This window comes from Bombyx mandarina, chromosome 02, assembly GCF_030267445.1.
Source record: "Bombyx mandarina strain Sakado chromosome 02, ASM3026744v2".
NCBI classification, from domain to species: Eukaryota; Metazoa; Arthropoda; class Insecta; order Lepidoptera; family Bombycidae; genus Bombyx; species Bombyx mandarina.
Window position 1 is genome coordinate 6,086,037 of NC_143209.1, and position 13,472 is coordinate 6,099,508.

The window sequence follows — 13,472 nt, forward strand, 5'->3', positions numbered from 1 at the left end:
CGATTTAATCATTACTGAAAATGATCAAGAATATTCTCGCTTCCATATTGCAAGTTGATTCATCTGTGAAATAATAATATGTATTAACATAATAAATTAAGAAGTACATGAAACAATATTATGTAAAAAAAATCGCTTCTAAAATATATCGAACTAAACTTACAATTAGGTAATTTAATTATTTTTCCTGATGACACTTTTTTTTTATTGCTCAGATGGGTGGACGAGCTCACAGCCCACCTGGTGTTAAGTGGTTACCGGAGCCCATAGATGTCTACAAGGTAAATGCGTCACCCACCTTGAGATATAAGCTCTAAGGTCTCAAGTATAGCTACAATGGCTGCCCCAACCTTCAAACCGAAACGCATTACTGCTTTACGGCAGAAATAGGAAAAGAAATTCACCTCTCAAGCTATCAAAACGAAGATATAATATTATTATTGTATTGTCAACGTTTTATTGACGCGCGCGCGAATTGTCAAGTTAATTAGACGTCTTGGAGTCCGTGGAAACGACATTCAAATATTCCATTACATAGTTAAATAGACTAGTGGTCCCCGCAGTAGTCGAAATTCGACTATAATTAATTGAAATTAAAAGCTTAAACATTATTATAGTTCTATCGTCAAATACTATTAAAGTTCAGTAATAATACACATATTCATATATTCTATATAATACATACTTCGCTAAAACTACACTAAAGATAGATAATATTAAAGACAAAAAATATTAATCTATTCGCAATTTGACAACAGACTTTAAAGATTATCAAAAGTTTCACAATTGACAATACACAACGAGTAAGTATATTAATATTTATACGTATGTGTTGTGTCAAATACATGATAGTGTCTATAATGTTTTCTTTATTGATTTAATGTATTTTTAATGCATAATTTTAAACAAGTATTAACATTTGGCACTTCTTCTCTATGTTCTCTATAAGTGTGGAAAATTTCATACTCCTCCGTCCGCGCAATTTCCTTACAAAGGGGTACAAAGTTTCTGCTTCACGTATTGATATATAGATACCGCGCTAATAAGGACGTGTTAGAAAAAATCCATTTGCCAACACGATGTATGTACATTAAAGAACAATAATAGAAAAATCAAAAAACGCCGCCCGCGTAGTCCCGTGGGCGATAAAAAACATCCTACGTCCCGCTCTGGCATCGTTTAATTACAGCAGGCGTCTCTTTCGCACGACAAAATGGACGCTCGAATTAATATCACACCAAGTTCCCGAGATCTCCGCTTAAATAAGACAAAACTTTAAATACGCAGGTCCCTCCACTATTCCCCTTTCCAATTTTCTTTTATAACAATTTACCTTACCCGGATAGATATTATAAATCGCTCGTATTTATAACCACGAAGCAAAAAACTTGTTTTTTTCCATGACTATTCCCTGATAGTCTTATAGGATATTCTAGCTACGCTCAGACTAGTAGAACTTACGGGCTCAACCTGAGAGAGCTTGCTAACACTAGCCCTAGCAAGAGAAGTGCTTCGCAGAATCTACCATCGGATCGGAATCGCGACCCCCTGAGAAGATCCGGAGAGAAACTTTGCTTCTATGGAGGCAAATAACCACTGCTATGTCTGTGGCAATAATTATAGACGCCGGTTTTGCGATTTTTTTAAATTAAAATCTCTGACATTAAAACCCATTAATACAGTATCAAATTGTATGTAGTATTGCTCGGTCAAATATCTGAATCTCGCTTACGACATTCAAGATAAGCTTGCATATTTTAATTTATTGCTTAGATGGGTGGACGAGCTCACAGCCCACCTGGTGTTAAGTGGTTACTGGAGCCCATAAACATCTACAACGTAAATGCGCCACCCACCTTGAGATATAAGCTCTAAGGTCTCAAGTATAGCTACAACGGCTGCCCCGCTCTTCAAACCGAAACGCATTACTGCTTCACGGCGGAAATAGGCAGGGCGCTGGTACCTACCCGCGCGGACTCACAAGAGGTCCTACCACAAGTAAATTTACGGAAATATAATGGAGTCTTAAGCAAGGGGTCATTTAAAGTCGGTCGATTCGTAGTCAAAGAAATGGTTGAGTCAGGAACATCGTGAAAGTAATTATTACCTCGGCGTTATATAGCTATATATTTTTTTCTGATTTACCCAAATTACTGGGTGCACCATGATTTCGGAGAAACTCTGGATATTAATGTACTTATTTTTCAATTACATTTAAGTCCTCATCAGAGAAATCTTGGGTTTGTTTTCAGCTTTCGCTTCAATATCAACGGACCACGAAAAACCTTCATCTGATTTTATATGAACATAAGAAATCTATACCTAGTTATATTAATACGTGAAGCAAAAACTTTGTATCCCTTTTTACGAAAATTGCGCGGACGGAGGAGTATGAAATTTTTCACCCTTATAGAGAATATAGAGAAAAAGTGCACAATGCTAATGTTTTGTTTAAATAATGCATAAAAGGTACATTAAATCAATAAAGAAAACATTACACACACTACCATGTATTTGACGCACACACGCATGCACGTTATTTATTTATTGTCAAACTTTTGTTCTTGACGTCTGTGGTCAAATTAAGAATAGATTAAATATTGTTGTCTTTATTAATATTTTTCTATTGTGTAGTCTTTGCGTTGAAAATACAATCATAATAGTGTACAAACTTACAATTCCAATTAATTATAATCGAATTTAGACATCTACAACGTAGACGCGCCACCCATCTTGAGATATAAGTTCTAAAGTCTCAGTATAGTTACAACGGCTGCCCCACCCTTCAAACCGAAACGCATTACTGCTTCACGGCAGAAATAGGCAGGGCGGTGGTACCTACCCGCGTGGACTCACAAGTGGTCCTACCACCAGTAAAATAATCTGTCTGCCCATTTTCTAGTTTTGAGTGTTACCACTGTTTTTACTAAACTTGATATTGGATTAAATTCCATTTACAACAAGAAGCTATCAGCCAGGTAATTTTTATTTATTTTTTTATTCATTAGGTTCACAATACACATCACAAGCTAAAAAGATACATAAAAAAAACACAAGTAAAAAGAAACAAAATCTGGCTTGCAACATAAGTTATGTGCGCACGAAAAAACAAGACATATTAGTGCTGAATTTGTACAACAACGTTCCTTACAATTACGACAAAACAACACGATAACAAAAAGTAATCTAACTTATAATAAGGGGAACAAAAAATTTTCACAAAATAATACATTAAACAATTACATTAACCTACCTATTAATAATGTGGAGGATGCCCTTGAACATTTTTCTAAACATATCTAACCTACAAGTAAAAATATCTAACTCAGTTGACGATCTTGCCAGTTCGTTATAGGTAAATAAAGAAATCTATATATTAATACGTGAAGTAAAAACTTTGTACCTATCCCTTTTTACGAAAATTGCGCGGATGGAAGAGTATGAAATTTTCCACACTTATAGAGAATATAGAGAAGAAGTGCACAATGCTAATATATTTTTTAAATAATGCATAAAAGATACATTAAATCAATAAAGAAAACATTACACACACTACATACCATGTATTTGACGCACACACGCATGCATAGGCTATTTATTGTCAAACTTTTTTTCTTGACGTCTGTTGTCAAATTGAGATTAAATATTGTTTGTCTTTGTTAATATTTTTTATGGTGTAGTCTTGGCGAAATTTATGATTATAAAATACAATCATAATAGTGTACAAACTTACAATTCCAATTAATTATAGTCGAATTTCGACTACTGCGGGACCTCTAGTGTTAGGAAAATGTTAAAGAAACAATTCAGTGAACATAAGACTGTGTGTTGTATGACTGTGTATTTGTGATAACAAATTCTCCGATTTTATAGCTAATGTGAAAAAATCCTTAAAATTTCATTATTTATACTTAACCTATCACCAAATTACCCCGCCATATTGGATATCACGAAAAAATAATATAATCCGTGGCCGCGGGATGACTTTATATTATCTATGGAACAAATTGGAAAAAAAATTGTCCACTGCAAACGAATATAGAACTTGTTGCATAGATAAGATGTTATAAGGTTTTCCTACATAATCTTATGTGTCGTTAACGATCATTATCGCTTGGCAGTGTTTTTTCTAAATGATATATGGGTTAGGTTATTATGAGAATTTTATTTTATTTTCATGTTTTCTTTTTTAAAGACGCCATTACTGATTTTGTTCATCTGTTTCGAGATTTCATAATTACATTCGAAGTGTGTCTGTTTTAATTCTTTAAATAATTATTTGCTTCAATCTTTGTTCGTAAATTAGATGTCTATTTTTTATTCTCGCTCACTAGGCAAAGAGCTCCTCAAACTATTCCAACCACATCTTTATCTTCTATCATACAACGTTATTTTTACTATCATTATGACTTCTAATAGGTATGTCTGTTTGAAACATATTTACGTAATTAATGTAACATTACAGATTTTTTTAATGGGATTTTATGACCTGGTAACTAAAACCTTTAAGGTCAAGTCTTATTTTAATACATATTCTATTTTTATGAAAAATGATATTATGGAGTGAAATGAAATGAAATGAGATGAGATGATATGGGATGAAATATAAACTCAGTTAAATGGTAGTCATTTACTGGGACTTTTTCAGTGGACTTTTTGTAAGATCCCGAGAAGTTACGTCCAGCGGCTTTGTTTCATTTTCTCACATTTGTGCACTTTCACATATATTAAACAGTTAATAAATCACCGTTAATACACATTTAAACCTGAAGAAAGATTAAATAGACAAAATAAAACAAATCACACAACTTCACTCATCGCGTTCCCGCCCCGGAGCCCAGAGACATCTACAACGTAAACGCGCCACCCACCTTGAGATATAAGTTCTAAGGTCTCAGTACAGTTACAACGGCTGCCCCACCATTCAAACCGAAACGCATTACTGCTTCACGGCAGAAATAGGCGGGGTGGAGATACCTAGCCGTGCGGACTCACAAGAGGTCCTACCACCAGTGTATTATCTAATATGTAATTAGCGTCTAATGTGTGTAGGTATATTTAGCTCTTTTGGTTGATAAGTTCGCATGCCACTAGTATAGTCTATCAATATTATAATAGTTTGATTGTAAATGTGTTTATTTATTTATTCAAATCACAACCAACACCAATCTGATATAGATTAAAGATATTACATACATTATCTACCCGGAATTCCTATTGCAAATTCGTAGTTTCCTATATTATAAAATGGAATTGGAATTTTAGGAATTTTTCTTTTGCTTCAAATTTAGTCGCGGAATAACCGAGATCCTTTGACCTTCTTATTGGTGGTGAAGCGTTTGGTGAGCCCACACGGGTATGTACCACGAACCCGCCTATTTCGGCCGTGAAGCAGTCTCTCTCTCTCTTCGGTCGGTCCCTCACTGCTGAGGATCGTGACTCCGTTCGATTCCATCAACCAGCTGTCTCCATCGATCCCGTTCTGTAGCTTGGTGGAGTGCGTCGCTGACAGGTATCCCCAGTTCCTCCACTATTTGGTCCGACCATCGTTTGGGACCTCTACCCCTAGGCAGTAATTCGGCTTAAATTTTATCTGGATAAAGGAATCGCCCTATCTTACATCGGCATAGCCGCTTATATTACCGCTTATACCGTCTTATCTTCCACCGACTGGCGAATCCACGGTCAGTAGCGAAGCGATTTAAAACCACAACCCAAGGCCATAGAAGACTGCACAAAGTGGGAATGAGTTGCTCACTCCGGGCATTTCAATATTGCAAAAATAGTTAGGTACGTTATAATAGCTCTTGTAAAAATGAATATTAAAAAAAATTCTAATCTATCTTCTATCTATTTAAATAAAAATGAATTGCTGTTCGTTAGTCTCGCTAAAACTCGAGAACGGCTGGACCGATTTGGCTAATTTTGGTCTTGAATTATTTGTGAAAGTCCAGAGAAGGTTTAAAGGTAGACAAATATGAAAATGCTCGGAATATAAATAAAAATAACAATTTTGTTTTCCCTTTAATGTGTCTCCTGTCGGACGGATTCCCTTTTGTTTGTTTTAAGTTTATTTTAGACCAAAAGTTTAGGTATTTTATTTATCGATTGAGTCACTACGAAGTCTGCCGGGTCAGCTAGTGTTGAATTATTTTTTTCTTTTTATTTGATTTGATTTGATTACAACACAAGATCAAACGTAGCCCCAAACAGAGCAGGCGACACCAAAGAAAACCATTAATAAGCGCTTAAAGGTGCCTTCGAAAAAAAAAAAACCTTTTGTCGCGTTAACTTCAACTACTTTAGACCACCCTCGCTCAGACGCACCGCTGCCTCCCGGGACCCAGGTATAAGACACCTATGACGGCCAGGAGACGGACAAACGGGCCGCCCGATCGTAAATCAACGCATTGTTGGACTGTAATCTGTATACGTATGTCACAATATTGCCGGTGTCCAAATAATATGAAGCTTTGTTGTGAGTTTGCCAATAGAAAAAAAAAACTCTCCAATTTTTCGGCATTACGTGTGATATTTTGTCATTAAGCGCGCGCGAATTGTATATTTTAAGTATTTGAATAATGATGTTACGTGATAAAATCTCTCTCTTTTCATCAGAACGCAACTCCTATATTGGCTTCTAAATAATCGTAATAATGTACTTTCCGAATCCTAAATTCCAACCGGGCAAAGTCGATGAATTTCAATAGGAAAACGGACCCTCGAACTAGACCGGGAAAACGCTTGGAGTCGTCGTGGCCTAAAGGATAAGACGTCCGGCGCATTCGTGTTGAGCGATGTACCGATGTTCGAATCCCGCAGGCGGGTACCAATTTTTCTAATGAAATACACGTAATGTTCACGATTGACTTCCACGGTGAAGGAATAGCATCGTGTAATAAAAATCAAACCCGCAAAATTATAATTTGCGTAATCACTGGTGGTTTTTATTGCTTAAATAGATGGACGAGCTCACATCCCACCTGGTGTTAAGTTGTCACTGGAGCCCATAGACATCTACAACGTAAATGCGCCACCCACCTTGAGATATAAGTTCTAAGGTCTCAGTATAGTTACAACGGCTGCTCCACCCTTCAAACCGAAACGCATTGCTGCTTCACGGCAAAAATAGGCGGGGCGGTGGTACCTACCCGTGCGGACTCACAAGAGGTCCTACCACCAGTAAAGATCCGGCGATAGACTCAGTGGGCTGTGTCTATGGGTTAGTTCGCTTGTCGGACGGTTCGGTCAACGGTAACCGGTGCTTGAGGGTCCTAAAAGCACCGAAAGTGGATTCGGAGGATCCGACAAGTCATGCTTTGGGCGACGGCGGCTTTCCGTTGCCCCGTCGCTTGGGTCGGATAGGATGTGTCAAAAGCTACATCTATACTAATATATAAATCTACAGTGGTTTTTACGGATGTTCCGTTATAACTACTGAACCATGCATCCGATTGACTTGAAACTTGGTATCCATGTAGAAAATACACGTACTTAATGGATAGGCTAATATTTATATGAGTATTGGACTCCCTAATAATAATGACAATAAATAATAATGTTATTTTAAATGCCCAGCGAGCACGGCTACTTAACTTACAAGATTTCTTTGAAATAATAAACAAACGGAACCAGTAAGGAAGGCGATCAAGACAGTGCCGCACGTTGTTTGATCGGAACTTCGGTGCGGGAGGAAAGCAATTGTCAGACGGGCGTGCCGTGTGCGGCTTTGAATGATAAGAAACTAGTGCAGCAATAATTTACAGATACAGCCCACTGAGTTTCTCGCCGGATCTTCTCAGTGGGTCGCGTTTCCGATCCGGTAGTAGATTCCGCGAAGCACTACTCTTGCTAGGGTCAGTATTAGCAACACTCCGGTTTGAGCCCCGTGAGCTCACCTACACGTCAAAGAGAAGCTGAAATAGCCTCTCAAGGCTATCAGCATAGGTAGGAAATAAAAAAAGCGAACCTTGCAAAGTTTAAGCTGTGTCATTGCGTGTTTTTATATTTGGACGCGTGTTCGGTTGATCAATAGCGTTTATTGGCAGATGGCGACCACAGACTGACCCTTACAGCGTTCCTTAAGAGCCCTCCACAATATTCGGTTGCCTTTTAAAACTCATCTTTCTGTGCAAAAGATTTTAGTTGTTTTAGTTGTTTAGGAGGGTGGACAAGCTCGCAGCCCAACTGTTGTTAAGCAGTTACCGGAGCCCCTAGACATCTACAACGCAAATTCCGCCACCCCACGTTGAGATATGAGTTCTAAAGTCTCAAGTTCAATAAAACAGCTGCCCCACCCTTCAAACCGAAACGCATTGCTGCTTCACGGCAGAAATAGGCAAGGTGGTGGTACCTACCCGCGCGGACTCACAAGAGGTCCTACCACCAGTAATTACGCAAATTATAATTTTGCCGGTTTCATTTTTATTACACGATGTTATTCCTTCACCGTGGAAGTCAATCGTGAACATTTGTTGAGTACGTATTTCATTAGAAAAATTGGTACCCGCCATCGTAGGGATCATCCACGTGAACGCGACTTTACAAACGTAACTTTCTAGAATCACAAATATATTATAAGTTAACTTAAACTTATAATGTTTACTTAAACATACCCTCGCAGTCCTGTGTGCTGACCACACGAGTGCACAGTAATTTTCGACAATTTACAGGTAGTTTAGCTCTTTGAATGCGAACTGTCGATAGATCGTCTCTCTGTTAATGCGTATAAAATGCCGAGCGTCTGAATATACTACGACTATACTGCGAATATACTACGACTATACTGAATATACTGCGACTACTGCGCAGTTTCATTGCAGGTGTTAGGTATCGACCTGTACGGATGATGTGTGTGCGTACGTAAATAATGTAGGTAATTAAATTAGCCACGAATATCTTGCCGATTTAATCACTTCATATAGATAATATATAAATAGGCGATGCTTGTACATACTTGTAATTTATCAGTTGATTTTAATAATGCCACATTGTGTCCAACGCTTGTGTAATTATGAATCATTTTTCAGACATTCTTTCATGTACCTAGGTATTTTAGAAAAAAAATATATGTTTTTATGTGAGTGTGTGAGAACATAATAATAATATGAGAATTAGTACTGAAGTATTTTTGTCTTTCTCCATTTATAAATATTTTAAATTTAATTGCCTATTTTTGTAACAGAATATGCGAGAATATTTTCGGATTTTGCGATTTTACGGCTTATTCTAAGAAGACTAATGACTATGAAATCGTCAAACATTGGAAGCAGCGAAATAAGAAATGCTTTATAAAATATAGATATTCATTCGAGGAATTAATGTAATCACGAAATTTAACCGCGAAATTTAACATAATTGAGAATGGTAGGTAACAATACCTAATTTTAAGAAAAACGACTTGAATATCGGGGTCTGTGTAGTTCAACCAAAATATTTAAAATAATGCCACCTAGTGTTGAGTAGCGAAACTAGTTCAAGTTTTAGATATTATCAAATTCGTTTTATAGATGGCGCTAAATCAATGCACAACAATTCCCATTATTAAAACGTTGTCGAGTTCACTTAGTTCGCTATATCGCTACAAGAGGGCATGTTAATCAATAAATTTCCTACTTCTTAAGAAAAATAATGTCTTCATGTCGATTATAGTAACCGGCAAACTTCTTGAGCAAATGACCTTGACTGCGCAGAACCGAATTTTAGATCACTTTGGTGGTGAGGGTGAGGCGCGACGGCAGGGGAAATCGTATCGAGCGCGTTATTGGTAGATCAGTCGAACCTTGCGTCCCGCACCGCGCCCTCATTCCGCTTGCTCCCAAAAGTACGCTTGCATACAGTGAAAAGTCTATCGTTATTAATCGTTAAGTTATTTGTTATAATTGTTTGTTGACTTTGTTGCCATTGCTATTTGTTGAGTGTTTGTTGATTTTTTATAAAAAATACACTATGCCGCGACAAACTGGTGTAGTATTCAAAAGAAAGGGTAGAAAAATTGTGTACGACGTATATTGCTTCATTATAAAACAGGGGAAGAATTATATGGGAAAAAGTAAAACAGACTTCGGAAGCAACAAAAACATTCGTGAGTACTGTTAGGTGCATTATTAACGAAGCTAAAGGCTCTGGCTTGCTCGCCGTGCTTCGGACTCCGGGTAAGAAAAGATCAGGGAAGGAGAAAGTTACCGGAATGGATAGTTTCGTTCAATCTGTAATAAAAAGATGTAATCATAATAACTACATAACAAGCAGCGAAACTCCGTACCGTAGAAAGACTTCGAAAAATTTAAAGAAGATATAAACTTTAATGGCTCGGTATGAAGTTTACGACGAATTATGAAAGAGCTAGGCTTCAGATGGAAAAAAACAGTAAATAATCGGAAGCTGATAATTGAAAAAAGTTACATTCGATTACTACGAATCCAATATCTGCAAAAAAATAATTAATTATAGACAAAAAAGTAGACCGAGCCGACCGAGTTGTAAACTACACCGATGATCCCTATGTCGACTCATCACGATGATAGCAACTCGGGTGATAAAAACAGTGATGATGATGGTCAAGATTATGATAACGAAAAAAAAAATTACAAATACCAGCTTCGCTTCAACTGAACCAAGACCTGGCAACAGCTCTAGTTTTGACTTAATAGAAGGAATATCTATTTCACCCCAAGATTAAATTATTACAATTATTAACCTAAATTTTTTGTTGATGTTCTCATAAATATATAAATAAATACATAATAATATGTTGATTTTAATAATTTAATTGCATAATGACGCAGAGTAAATAATGTTTTTGCACGTGAGTGTACCATGCGCAAACTTACCCCCACTACGTCAACAAATGCTCAAGAAGTTTGCCGGCTATTATACCTGATATCAGGTCTCTTCCAAGATCAAAGTCCACAGAAATATTTCGCAAGTAGATGGCGGTGCGATATGATTAAGGTTAATTTGCTAAGATTAATCATGTAGTTACCGAAATATCATAAATTTGTTTTTTTAATACGCAAACTATGCCATAGGCCTAAACTGCACTAATGGTGCTTTTAGGTACCTCAAGCACCGGTCAGTCTTTGCCGAATACGTCGCTTGCGACGAAGAGCTCGGCGAGTAAAAAAAGGATCTTCTCAGTGGGTCACGATTCAGATCTGGTAGTTGATTCAGCAAAGCACTGCTCTTGCTAGGGCCAATGTAAGCAGCACATCCGGTTTGAACCCCGAGAGCTCACCTACACGCTAGGGTAATAGCCTCTCAATGCTTTCTATAAGCCTTTATTAACTACGTAGGCGACAAAATAGTTTCCATTTCACAAAAGCGCAGAACCAGGAATATCACAAAAATCTCAAATCAATTACAGTAGAAAATAAAACAAACATTATTGGTCATGTTATAACATAAAATATATTTATTAAACTTATATACACAGTAAATCTTATTATTTTTTAATCAACGATTTTATACGCCATTTACCCGACGCCACATAATTCTTGTCGTCTGACTAGAAGAAGAACATCAAAAACACGTTTCGGCGGGAACAGGCGCCATTTTTCACTATTAAACCAATAACCGCGCTAATCTTTTACGAATAACATGACGTCAGATCCAATTTATTCAAAAAGTATTTTTATTCGGATTGTTTAGTCTAGTTTAGTTTAGTATTATGTATTATCAGCCAAGTATAATCTGTATGTTAATACGTGAAGCAAAAATTTTATGGACTTTTTGGCGGGAACGCGAGGAGTGAAGTTGTGTGATTTGTTTTATTTTATCTATTTAGTGTTTCTTCAGGTTTAAATGTGTAATAACGGTGGTTTATTAACCGTTTAATATCTGTGAAACTGCACAAATGTGGGAAAATGAAACAAAGCCGCTGGACGCAACTTCTCGGGATCCTCCAAAAAGGCCACTGAAAAAATCTTAGTAAATGACCACCATTTTACTAAGATTATATTTCATTCCATATCATCTCATTTCATATAATTTCATCCCAGTTGATTAATGTCTCAAATTAATCATCTTCATTTCATTTCACTCCATATTATCATTTTTCATAAAAATAAGATTAAAAATTAAAATAAGACATGACTTAAAGGCCTTAGTTACCAGGTCATAAAATCCCTTAAAAAAGAATCTTAGTAATTAGTTCAAACTTAATATTAATTTTCATTAAAGTTTAAAATATTGAATTTGTTATTAAGGAACTATCTAATGTCAAAATTCAAAACATTCACGGATTTTTTTCATGTCCGCATTGAATCTGTGACTTGTGATTTTTGCGACTAAAATATCGTTCAATCATTCGACAAAATCGAATTTAAATTATAGATATGCAGTTAAAGATAAGGTTTGAGTTTTCTTAATAACGATTGTAATAATATTTTGGAATGTTTTTTTTTAATTTATTTATTTAGATACCCTGAATTTTTTTGTTTGTTGCCTAGATGGGTGGACGAGCTCACAACCCACCTGATGTTAAGTGGTTACTGGAGCCCATAGACATCTACAACGCAAATGCCGCCACCCACCTTGAGATATAAGTTCTAAAGACTCAGTATAGTTACAACGGCTGCCCCGCCCTTCGAACCGAAACGCATTACTGCTTCACGGTAGAAATAGGCAGGGGGGTAGTACCTACCCGCGCGGACTCACAAGATGTACTACCATCAGTAAAAACCAGGGATACTAGTTACATTAAAACTATTATCTCCTAATATTATTTTTTGTGTACCAACAATGTTAAGATTTCAATCAACTAAAGTTTAATAATGACTTAAATTTTTACTCAAGTCTAATTATTGTAAATCATTTATGGCAAAAGATAACGTCCTACGGTTATCTTCCCGCTCGTGTTGGCCACAAATGACGTCAATTTAAAAGAAATTGCGCTCAGTCGATTAACTAAAATGCGTGAGAATTACGGTAAAAATAGTCCTGTTCCCTACTAATTTTACTTCTTACGACGAGACATCAATAAAAATCAATCAATCACTCAGTAATTGGAATTTGTTGGGTGAAACGCAGAGTATTAGAGAATCTAATAGCAATGCACACATACGCATACCTGCGCGTTAACTTGTATAGGTACTTGCTTCATCTATATGAGTCAACTATTATCAAAGCCGGCAATGTGACTTTTGGACAATTATTGGTAAATCAGAAAAACGAATTATTGACTTTGTATTCCATTGGCAGTCACAAAACTCTTCTGAACGACATCTTAGATAAATAACAGGTTAACTATTAACCTTTATTTAATGCAGGTTTTGAACCCTATTCTTTGAAGGAGACGATTATATTCAAATCAATCTGTATTGACATATCAATAATTTTTTTTTTGTCCAAATGCACAGATTGCCACCTTTGATAATAGACGACTCATATCTAGAAGATTGCACAAAGTGGGAATGAGTTGCTCGCTCCGGGCATTTCAATATTGTAATAATTGTTATGTTATTATACTCATG

The 13,472-nt window shown here is 36.4% G+C and overlaps 2 protein-coding genes across 2 annotated transcripts in view; one reads left to right on the top strand and one right to left on the bottom strand.

Annotated features, from left to right (window-relative positions):
* LOC114245638 (uncharacterized) overlaps nucleotides 1–13,472 on the top strand; it is a 382,194-nt gene that overhangs the window by 277,133 nt on the left and 91,589 nt on the right. The gene's annotated exons all lie outside the window — the stretch shown is intronic.
* or (AP-3 complex subunit sigma-2 or) overlaps nucleotides 1–13,472 on the bottom strand; it is a 29,637-nt gene that overhangs the window by 9,706 nt on the left and 6,459 nt on the right. The gene's annotated exons all lie outside the window — the stretch shown is intronic.